The sequence below is a fragment of the Ruditapes philippinarum genome, unplaced genomic scaffold, assembly GCF_026571515.1.
Source record: "Ruditapes philippinarum isolate M1 unplaced genomic scaffold, ASM2657151v2 ctg355_1_1_1_1, whole genome shotgun sequence".
NCBI lineage: Eukaryota > Metazoa > Mollusca > Bivalvia > Venerida > Veneridae > Ruditapes > Ruditapes philippinarum.
The window spans coordinates 12849-25696 of record NW_026861237.1 but is presented as its reverse complement, the minus strand read 5'-3'; positions in this window follow the sequence as shown (position 1 = coordinate 25696).

Here is a 12848-nt window from a genome sequence, read left to right as displayed (position 1 = left end):
GCGTGCAATTAAAGATAACAGAAATAGGCCTATGGTAAAATAGCCAAATGAAAATCAGTTTAACTTGTAATATTGCAGAAATAGCATCAGCTCATTGACATCGTAATAGATAAAATTAGCTTTCTGTTAAAATGTTACATGCGGTGCCAAATGGAGATATCTATGAATTATTCTATCAATATGCTAAAATGAGAATTGCGGCAAAATGTTGCATGTTTATTTCTACTACTTGGGCATTTTGTTCATTACTCTATATTTTGACAATAACATTACAAATCTTTCAAGAATTTCATAAGATAAAATATTTAAATATAATGTGTATTTTATAAACTGTAACTCAATACTTAACCATAGATTAACTAAATATTTAGATTATAAATTCTTAATGCATATCATGCCAGTTTTCGAAAAGGATTTTCTTGTCAGGATCATATTTTTACCCTTCATTCAATAATCAACATCTTAAAACATAAGAAGAAAAACAATGTTCATATATAGGTTTTTTCTCCGGCATTTGACAAAGTAACTAGGATTAGTCTTTGGCTCAAATTGTTGAATTCTAACATCAATGTGAAGGTACTCTATTGCGTTTAGGATGTAGCTGACTAAATCATGACCTTTTTATAAAGTGTACTACTAATTCACCAAACTGCACATGCGACAAAATAGAGACAACTAGCCATTATCCTCTCTACTGTCATATCTTTGACACTATCAAACAAGCAACTTACCTTGCTTAACGACGCTTCAAAATCTTCTATATGTAACTGAAAACTTTAATACTGTTGATCAAGCAGCTGTTTTTAAACGTATACAAGACGTAGCCTCGTCGTAGCGGCCCAATATTAATGTTAACCCTAGTAATTTCCTAAGTCCAAATTCCCAGCATTGTAACATCAAAACCTAATAATAATTATTATCACATCTATATATCCTTAAACATTACATTACATATCGAGATACAGCCGTTCTCCTTCCAACAGCTTAGGAGATGAATCAACATAAGTATAAGAAATTTATTGTGCTAGTTTTTTTCATAGGTATGATATACTTAATGCGAGTACTATCTGTAATGCACTACCATGTATAATTTTGTGAATAAATTACTGTTTAAAGTAATGGTAAGGTTCTAAAGGTCATTCAAAATATGTCCTAATGCTTTTAATTCTTATTGTAGACAATGGGATCTTACAGTGAACTTGAACAAAACAAAGTTATTGTGTTTGGTTGTCGGTCTATTCGTAACTACGAATTCAAACTTGGAGATACCATTCTTGATTTTTCTAATACATATCATTATTTAGGCGTTAAAGTTCCAAGTTCCGGGTCATTTTTACGCTGTTGAGCAGGCAAAAAAGCAATGTGTTTACTTTTCTCTGAGCATAAAATTATTCGACCACACTGTCTTACCGATTCTAACATATGGCTCTGAAAGTTTTAGCTATGATAGAATCAACTTATAACGATTTTTGCGCAAATTATTAGAACCTATTTACATATTATACGGTGAATCGGGAAGGTACACTATCTCAGTTATAGTTAAAAGCAGGATAATAGGACTTTGGACACGCTTACTATAAAAAATCATCGTTTAAACTTTATACATATATCGTGAATCGACAAATCAAAAATTTTAAATGGACGTCATGTATAACGGGAATACTTGGTTTTCTGGCCGTTCATACCTGGTTAAATGGTTAAATCAATATATTACAAACGTACCTTTAAATACACGTGCGCTAGTAAAACTCACGCTAACAGATCAGTACAAACAGCAATGGAATCTTTTAATAAAGGCAACGTTTATAATTCATTTTAATCCACATTAGAATTTTGAACTATTACCGCATAGTGACACTATTCAACGACAGAAAGTGCACATTTTGTAACCTAGATGCCATTTAATAACTTAAGGTAAATATACACTTATCTAACATTACGTTTTACATGTATTTTCATACAGTAACTACCTATATTTATATAGGTAGTTGTAATAGTTTCAAACGAACATTATGAAATTGTTACGGTCTCCTCCGATGCATAACTTAATAAATACAACTTTGTCAAACTTTAATTTGTTTATATTTATTTTATTTTCCTCATACTGAACTTCTGACCTGAGAGAATAAAGTGTATGTTATTTGCTGTTCCACTAATGCAAAGTCGTTTTTTGTTACGGTAAAATGTAATCCGCAATATAATTGCAAATCATTAAGTTACCTTTACACGTGTGCTTTATGCCTTTCGGCAGATTGTGTTTCTGGCAATATAAGTTGTTTTCTTATGTTATGCATTACTCTTTATCGTTACTCGTGATCGAAAATCAATAAATAAGGGTATAATAGTGTAAGTTTAATTTAAACAACCTTTTTAGATGTCGAAATCTGCTTAAGCCAGTGCCAGGGGGCGTGGACGGTGGATTGCATTTACCACTGCCGTCATAATCAGGTTTATACAAACTGAGCTTGCCGTGATGTTACCTTTTTTGACTAGTGACAGTAATAAAAAACGGACAAAATCGATTAATCGGTATACAGACATTGTACACCTTTTTTTTTAATTTTAGCCTTTAAATGAATCTTATTTCGATACTAAGTTTTAAAAAGTAGGAAAAGTGAAATTATTTTATCGTTCAATTAGAAGTTAAAATGTAACAATCTAACATCTAAATAGATCATCGATATCTCTATATTTAGATTAACTTTAATTACCTTTATGTATAAGGTATGTTTGCGTGTGTCACTTCCTATTTAGCTTTTACGCCATATAAATTAACATAAATGAAGTTCCTGTCTAATTCTACTCTTGTCTTACCGCTTTAATTACGCACAGACAACAAAATTGACAGCACTCTGTTTGAATCTCTTAAGTTCTCTGCAGATTTTGCCGGCGTGTCACATATGGCACGGCTTCGTGTCATTATAATATAGCCCTAATTTAATTGTTGCATTAGACCTTAGTTACGTTACGCTATAGAACCAATCAGTCGAGAGAATTATTCTGTGAGAATACATTTCTTATTTGTAGATTAACTAAAAGAACAATAATGGACAGGTAATATCTAGACATGAAGTACTTACTTAATGTTACGATTTAATTAGTTGTGGTTTTTCAAGAATATCAAAGAAACCTGCTCTGTGTTTGTTGCAATTTAAATTCAACCGTCTCCTCAAACTGTTGTACTTTGTAAGTTGATTTTATTGCATTCCACATAATGTAACGAAATTTTGATTAATGATTGTTCAAATCACTAACAGATGAAAAGCTTACTATTATATACGAATACGAATACGAACTTTATTCAGCATAAAACATAGTACACTGTTTATAGCCACAGAAATACAAATACAAATAAACATATACATACAATGAGAAACAGAAAATTTTTCCGGAGAGTTTAAAAATATACCAGAAAAATAAACAATTCTAGATTTTCATACAACCTAAGTTTCTATGTGTCGTCCATATTGTTATATGATTATGTGTGATCAAGAAATACGTTTCTGATTTGCACAATACAAAAATTTAGACAATGCCAACAATGTTTTCTTTGATCTAGAGGATAAAAGATAATCAAATTCATACATGTTTGGCCAATAACAATATATAGATTTAAATTTTTTCATTCTAGGCTATCTATAGTGTGGACACACAAGCAGAAAGTGGTATTCATTTTCAATTTTTCTCATATTACATGATTTACATATTCGGTCTTCACGTTGGGTATTATCTCAATAAAAAGATTGTGTGAAGAGGTTCTAAACCTAGTAAGTGCTATTCTATATTTATTTTCATGTACGGAGTCTAAATATAATTCCCTAACAAAACTGTGTTTAAATAAACAATAAGTTTGTAATCTTGAAGAATTATTAATTTCGGCATACCATTTTTGCATAAATGCGTCCAATAATCTTTGTTTCATAGAGTTAATCGGAATTTCAATATCAAATTGGTTATCCCAGACATACCCAAATCCGTTACTTGATAGAATATCTTTAACATAAGAGGCCCAATTTTTTCCACCGTAATTGCGACCGGAGTAGTCCGTATTGGATTTGAGGGGAAGGTATGATTGTTTTACAATTGAGCCTTTGAGGATTCATTCTGTTTAAGTATCTTTTTCCAATATCGGTGTATATATTAACTTTACGAAAGATTTGTATCGGAACTCGGCCTAATTCTCCATAAAGGGCTGCAAGATTCGTAGACTTCTTTACCCCCAGGATTCTACGCAAAAAAATGTATGAATTAGCTCGATATCTGGTGCATCGTGTAAATCCCAAACTTGAAGTAGTGTCCGTCATAGGAAAGATCGGTCTATTTTATCGAAACATTTCTCATAGTCAATATAGGAAATGGTATTTCAAATTTACGATATCTTTAATTCCAAAATACTTTGATTTAACCATTTGACAAATTAAACGTTTCACATGATTGATTAGACCCGTATTAAATATTTGCGAAGGCCGGTAATAAATCATAAATTTATATCTCATTGGTACATGGAATTGTTCAGTTCTCCTCAATACATATAAGTGTGGTCATTATCGGGTCCATTAATTATAATACGAATTAACACGCCAAAAGCCATTACTTTTACTAGAGGTTGCCGAACTAGCATAGACCATAACAAAATCATAAAGGGCTAATTGTAGCCTATACAAGAACATATACTGTCAGAAAATTAGAACTACAATCAAATTAAACATTTAAAGGTCCACCTCACTATGGTGACAATGACAGTTTCTTCTTTCTTTATATACCTCTACACTTTCTAATATTTCCCTTAAGCTTATGAAGTTTATTATCCCACTACAATATGTCTTATTTTATACAATCATATTGCCACCGCTCTTTGTTATTTTTGACTGAAAAGACTGACAATAGCTTTTATTGAAATTAAGGAATATTGATTCTTACATAACACTGAATGTCAAATGCTTTTTGTAGACTGTAAAAAGTCTCTGTATTTTATATTATCTCAGAGAATGACTGCTTTAGTGTAAATGATGGGAAACAGCATAAGTCAATGTTAAAGAAAGTGAAATGCGTGTATATTGCATCTTTTCATTGCCTCTATGGAATAATTAATCAACCCAAGTCTTCAACTTTCATTTACTAATTTTGTTGTCATTGCATGAAGAGAAGTTATCAAAATTGACGTAAAATCATACATATTTGCACATAGAAATCAACAATAATATAAGAGATATGGATAAAGGTAATTCAAACCGAACCCGCAAAATTTTCATTTTGCCTTGTTCGTTATTCTTTCATGTTTCCCACTTTCATTTATTTTCGAAATTAACCTAACAATATGTAAAACATGATGGTAAGCATTTTTCCTTGACCAAATTATTTTGTTTCCTGTCACCATATATTACTTAAATTCGTGATACTAACTAAACAATATTTATTGACACTGACCATTTTTAAAGGTGATTACATTTGTAAGTCAAAAATAAACAAATAAAAACGACAGCTGAAATCTAAATAACACATATTTATGTACATAATATAACCACCGTTACTTTTGTAAAATAAGAACATCAAACAGATTACAGTCTTATAGCTGGTACAAGAATAAATTATCATAAGAACCATACCTAGATTGAATATAACATAACAAATTTATAAATAACAAGAACAAGATTTCGTCCATCATCTCATGATTTAATGATTGAAAAGGGGAGACACCTAAATATCCCAAGAAACGAACGAATATGTTCCAAATGTAATATGAATGTTACAGAAAACGAGTATCATTTTCTCCTAGTGTGTCCAAAATATAAGGAATTACGAAAAACCTATTTTAGTCCTAATTTTTGTCATTGATGTACACAACAAAAGCTTATTAGATTCATGACTCTAGACTCTGTTTAAATTAGCATTTATAAAGCCTCTCATTTGAAATAAATACCAGACTCGAATAATGTAAATCTAAGTGATATAATATTAATGTTCACCGTATTACAGAAATGTTAAGATATTTTTACAAAATACATACAATTCTTTGTTAACCACGTATTTGCTTTCTATGTGTTTGTATAATATTGTTGTAGTTTTAGCAATACACTTGGTTAAGGTTTGATTTAATGATTGACTTTGTATGAGAATTGAGACCTCATTTGTTGTCATTATTTATAACTTTAAATCTGTTAGGGCTAGATTATGTATCAGTCTGGGAGATTTAAGTATGGTAAGCCTGTCAACGGTTACTTGCATAAATTATGGACAAGAGGCCTGCAATTGTTGTGTTTAGGAAACTCAATCATCGATAACCATCATAAATATACCAGGAATCAGTCTGTTTGTTATTGGTACAGTTACTTGGACAACACTTGTCATAAATATATGTCAATTAACACTAGGGTAACCTCCAAATATGGAGAGATAAGGTATTTCATATAAATACACAAGTACTGGTACAGTACTTTCTAAGGGCATTCTAGATTGAAGATTGAAGAATGAGATTGAAGAATGTGATTCAAGAGTCAGTATAGGGATTTTTGAGAGCTAATTCTCAGTGACTAATTAACGATATGTGAGAATGAAAAACTCTGTCAATTGAATTATTAGTTGTAGACTAGAAATAGAAACATTTTCAACCAATTAGTGATGAAATGAAATTAAGATAAGTTATTGAGTATTTTATGTTACGGAAGTAAAAAAACTTTAACAATATGCGATTTAGTATGGCTATGAATGTTATAACACTCATTGCTTAGTAAATATTATTTTATGTTAAAATAAACATCTTTCATGATAAACTTCAATATTTTACATATATTTGTTTTTCAGTACTTTATCATAACATTTAAGTAAAGTCAACGGAACGTAAGATAATTATTTTCGACCAAACAGCCTTGGAGTCTATTTTTAAAACGACGATTTTGTGATGAAAGTCTTAGCACTAGCTTTAAACATATTGATTTAAATACATTTATAAATCCTTCATAACATTGATATATTAACATCAGGTTTCAAATTTCTATTTTCTAAAAAGAGGAAATAACCATCTCTATAAGCAACTTTGAAATCAAGAAATATAATGAGCATACAAAGAAACCATTTTCATTTTTTTCGATAAATTGAAACAACATTAATGGAACTCTCACAATTTAATTTTTGTTCCAGTCTGAAAATAATGCTTTAATCTGATTTACAAGATATTCCAAGATAATATCATATTAGGCAAACAATCACAAATAAATGCTCATAAAGCTGGGCTAATATGACTTTATTCATGTTAATTAAAATATAAATTCATATTAACGATCACTTTGTAAGAATATGATAGATTTGAAATTGCAATTTATATCTCTGAAACAAAGTTATGCAAAGTATTTATGAATTAATAATACATTTCATTCTAATACATCTGAGTAAAATAAATTTGATAATTGCAAGAATGTCTTATTTAAATAATCACATTCTCAAACGGATATAAAAGATTGAAGAAAATAAACAAGCTACTGATATCAAATGTTCTGATTATTCAAAGAAATCGATTTAAACTTCTATGCAATTTGTTTTATAACAAAAGATTATGACTTTAGTGCCAATTTCTGGCAAACAGATGAAAACATATCCAAAGAAACTATTTCAATCAACAAAACATTATGAATTACTTACTTTTCTGGCATGGCATTTATCTAATTCTATTACATATTGAAAATAGAAATTAAGTAAATTTATCACCAGCGTCGATTTTTTCATTACTTATATTTATATACCCGTGTTTGTGGTTTTGTTAAACAAACATACATCACTAAGAAAAAACAAAACAAAAATAAACACCAACACAACAACAACAAAAAACCCCAACAACAACAAAGCAAGGAAATTATTATGGTTGACCTGGTGATAATGAGCATAAGAAAACAAGAGAGATGATTCATGTTGTTCTAATACTATGTATATGTACATATTTTCTTCGTTAACGGCAAAAGTGCCAAGTAAAGTTAAGAAGAAAAGAATCACAAAGAGGCAAAAATAAGCAAACAATTACACATGTATTTACACAAATCAGAAAAATAAAAACAGTTATATTATGTCTTCAGAAAAAACATTAAGAACTTAAATTACGTAATTTGTGAAAATGAATGTTTGTTTGATTGGGCTTTACGTAACACAGACACACTATATGTCGTATGGCGACGTTCCAGCTTTACAGGTAGATGAAGACCTCAGGTGCCCTTCCGTGAACCTTGTATGTTTGTTTGGATTTTTACGGCACGTCAACACAAAACTGGCCATAAAGTGCCGAATGCTATAATAGGCTTAAAATGTTATGTAATGCTTTGTAAATGACAATAAAAATGAGTCAATTAGATCCTAAAGTACAAGTTTATCTCTTTCAAATAATCAATGATGTTTTCCTATATGTTATGAGTATAATGACGTTCTACATTATATTATAAAAATGCTGCAAAATATCTAATATTCTAATAAATAAAAACATTAAGTTTTCTTATAAATTAAAGGAAACAAAGTTTATTGCTGCAATATGTTTTCAATCTTTACAATCACACAAACATATAAGTTCACATAAGTTTGACCACGCGAGAGTCGTACTTTACAATAATTCAGGCGGGTCTTGGATTAACGCAATGCCAGTTAATATTTCGCATAACATAAATAAAACGCATACGAAAAGGGTTTTGCATTACCCGGTCCGTATGAAATCTATTAATCTGTTTGCTTGCTTGTTTGGATTTTTACGGCACGTCAACACATAACGGGCCATATCGTGCCGAATGCTATAATATAAAAGGCTTAAAATGTTATGTAACTTTGTAAATGACAATAAAAATGAACCAATTAGATCCTAGAATACAAGTTGATCTCTTTCAAATAATCAATTATGTTTTTTTGATGGAATTGTACCAAAGAGTTCTTTGAGTGAACTCAAAGAATAAAATCTATCACGGGCCTGTGAAAAATCATGACATTCAAGAAGAAAATGCTTGACAGTAAAATTTTCATTACAACCTACACAGAAAGGGGCATTGTCATTCGCGAGGATACAAGAGTGGGCAATTTTAGTGCGTCCAATTCGGCATCGAAGAAGAACTGTTTGATCATGGCGGTTTGATATAGATAGAGATGGTGACACATCAAGAGATGGGTTTATATCGTGAAGTTCATTAAAAACGGCATTGTCCCAATTTGCTTTCCATTCAGATGATACGAGTTTATAGCCGGTCTAAAATCACAAGCAGGTAACAATAAGTCAGTTTTTTGAAATTTTAATGATTGTTTAGCTAAAGCATCAGCTTTTTCATTTCCTCGTATACCTTGACTTGGAATTCAATATAATTTAACAAATTTTGTTTTAAATATATCATGAAATCGTAAAAGAAGTTTCTTTATCATGATATTGTCAGATTTTTTTATTTTTAATGGATGTTAAAACAGAAAGCGAGCCAGAAAATATCACAACTTTATCATGGGTATGCTGTTCTATATATGACAATGCTAATCTATAGCTTTTGCTTCAGCAGTAAAAATTGATGCATTATCTGGTAACCTCATACTAAATGTAAAATTATTTTCAAACACAGCCGCACCTACCTTGCAACCTTCTTTTGAACCGTCCGTATAAATATGTATAAAATCTTCATGTTCTTCCTTAATTGCTAGAAATTTCTCTTTGAAATGTTCAGGTGAATTTGATGACTTTTTATATTTGAAAGGTTAATATTTATTTTCGGGGAATTATACGTCCAAGGTGGAACATCCTCATCGTCATTTTTAAGGATACTGTCTGGATTAATGAAAGCAACTTTTAAAGTGCCCGAAGGAATTTCTCAAACTTTTAAATCTGCAAATGAGACACGTTTATTGCTAGAACATGGAATTTAGAAAAACACTTTATAATGGTTTGTGTTTTGCATTTAAGAAAACCATCGTCAACTTGTATGATTTCTAATAATACTAACATATTAAGTTATTTGTATATATTACAACACTTTGCTATTGTTTACGGTAGTTTGGAATATACGTTCAGCATACGTATTTTATCAGACGTGTGGTGTACTTAAAACGCAATGTTCGTTCAAAGTTGAAGTAGCGTATAAAATGAAATTGAGAGAAATATAATCCCTGAATGAAATCCAAAACAGCGAAATTGAAAATGTTGCAGGCTCGTTGATTTAGCCAGTTCATGAACGGTACTGTCAAATGCAAACTATCGTCCACGCTCCCTTAAACAGTATTCAACATTTAAACACGTAATGGTAACATTTTGAATTTAACACCCGCAGATGTGTTCTCATACGGCGGTGATACTTTAGCGATGTATGTAGTCAATCTACATCCGCTTGTAAAGGCAAAAAGCAGCTTTTGCTGTCAAAACCATGACCCCGGACAAGTCATCAGTCATGCCTTTTGTGTGTCCTATCTGGAGGAAGCATAATTTCAGCAAAATTACATAAAAATGCAGCCACGCTTTATAGAGAGGTAGCTGGTGGACTAAGAAAGTTAGATATCTGTACTTGAATTAGTTCAAAATGTTTCAAAGGCTGAGATTATTTTATCAAAACATAAAGTGACTTGTTAAATGCGTAATATTAATTCAAGCTGATTATTTGTGTGTTTGAATTATTTCATTATTATTGATATTTAATCAAACGACAGGTAGCCCGAAGAAAAAAGTATTATATCTATACAGTTATCTGGTTTTATATTATCACTTGGTATATGTAACAATATAACATGACCGCTTTACGTTTCCTTTTTTTGCTAAAACACTAAAATAAAAAAATTCACACATTTTTATGTTGATAGAAATGGATGGCAACAATTCAGGTTTTGATCTGATAGAACACATAGTGAAACTAACAATTTTTTGTCTGTATTGGCATTGACATTCATTTAAAGAATTCAACAAAATTCTGTTTTGACTATTTTAGTTGGCGGTTCACATACATGCGTGTTAATCAAGTTACCTTAAACACACTTGATATAGATTGTCAAGAATGACTGAAGGACGCAGTGAAAGTAAACAAAATGACTTCACAAAAATTGTACTGGCACCCTCCCTAAAATGTATGGCAAAAATAGCAACAGTTAAGAGCATTCAGTGAAAAAAAGAGATAGAAAATGTTTATGTTATTGCTAATTCTAATTTGCGTAAGGTAATTACTTGTTTATAACACTACTAATTCCTTTTCTAGATTTCTAATATTATTGTAACTACTTCACCTCTAACTGACATATAAAAACTCGCTAAAAGCTTTAACACGTTACAATTGTTAAGAAATGTATTAAGTAGATTATTTTGTCTTATGACCCAAGTTAGTCGTAAGGCTTTTTCTTAAATTACAACTTTGCAATCGAAATATTTTTGGAATAGCCAATTGTTAACCTTCCCTTTCGTTTCGTTTAAGGTTAACTGTAGTTTTGGAGTACTATTCCCTTTCAATATAGATATAGTGTGATACTATAGTTGGTAATTCACTTGTATCTGGTGTTGATTACGTATATATATAGATAACTTTATTGCAAGTGGCACAATAATGTATGTGAAATTCACGCTATCTTTGTCAACATGTTCGTAACACAATATTAAAATATGTAATATATGTTAAACTGATTATGTCAAATCCTATACTGAAGGAAACAAAATAGATTAAACTGTTCACCTTCAAGAAATTTGCAGACTATCCATTGATTTTGTGATTGTATATATGTATGTATGAATGAATGTATTAATGTAATTGACTATGTACTTTGTATACGTCAAAATAAACTTTCTGTTCTGTTCTGTTCTGTTAATGTATAAAACGCAAAAAGCAATATTCCTTAATTAATGATATTGTTGAAATGAATTATGATATTTTTCATATCAATAATCTAGATGATCTATACTTTGAACTGAACGAAAACATTGAAAAGTTTAATTATTGCACTACTGTTAAGCGACAAAGAAATAATAGTGATAGAAGTGTCAATAATTATGGCTATAGATTTGTCGAATTTTTACATGCAAATGATATGTTTATTTTGAATGGTAGAACGAATGGTGATTTAAATGGCAATTGTACCTGTAAAAATGTTAGTAGCGTTGATTATTTTATTTGTACATCTGATATGTTTAAATTTGTCGATAGCTTGACTGTGCACGATTTTTGCCCTATGATTTCTGATGTACATTGCCCGATCTCACTTTTATTAGATTTTTGCAACAAGCCTTTAAATGAATCAACACCAAAGTTAAATAAATTCACGATATTTGATCAAGATAAAGCACATGTTTATTGTTCTAATATCAAGGAAGATAGGCTTTGTGATATCTACTCAAAGCTTTTGAATATAGAAACGCTTGATAATATAGGCAATGAGTTAAATGAAGTAACTGAGGAAATTTCCGAATTGCTTGTACAATCTTCTGAAGAAACGTTCGGTGTGAAATACATAAACACTAAAAATAATGATAATAATCATAATCATTATAATAATGAAAAAAATAAACAAAAACAATGGTTTGATTATAATTGCCATAGAGCTGGAAAAAAATTTCATTCTGCCAAACATCTCTATAAATTACGGAAAAGCGACGAAAATAGAATAAATCTAAAAAATCAAAGTAAACAATATAAAAATGTGCTGCATGAAAGTCATAAAAAATTTGTATTCTCTAATGTAGAGAAACTTAAGAAACTCAAATCACAATCGCCTCGAAAATTTTGGAAATTATTAAATGGAAAGAAAAAAATAAAATAGGTGCAGACATAAATCAACTTTACGACTATTTTAAAGATATAAACTACTGTGAGGAAACTGACTATGTTGAAAATGATAATTTAATAAATATGGAAACAAACGAATTCTTAAACAAACCC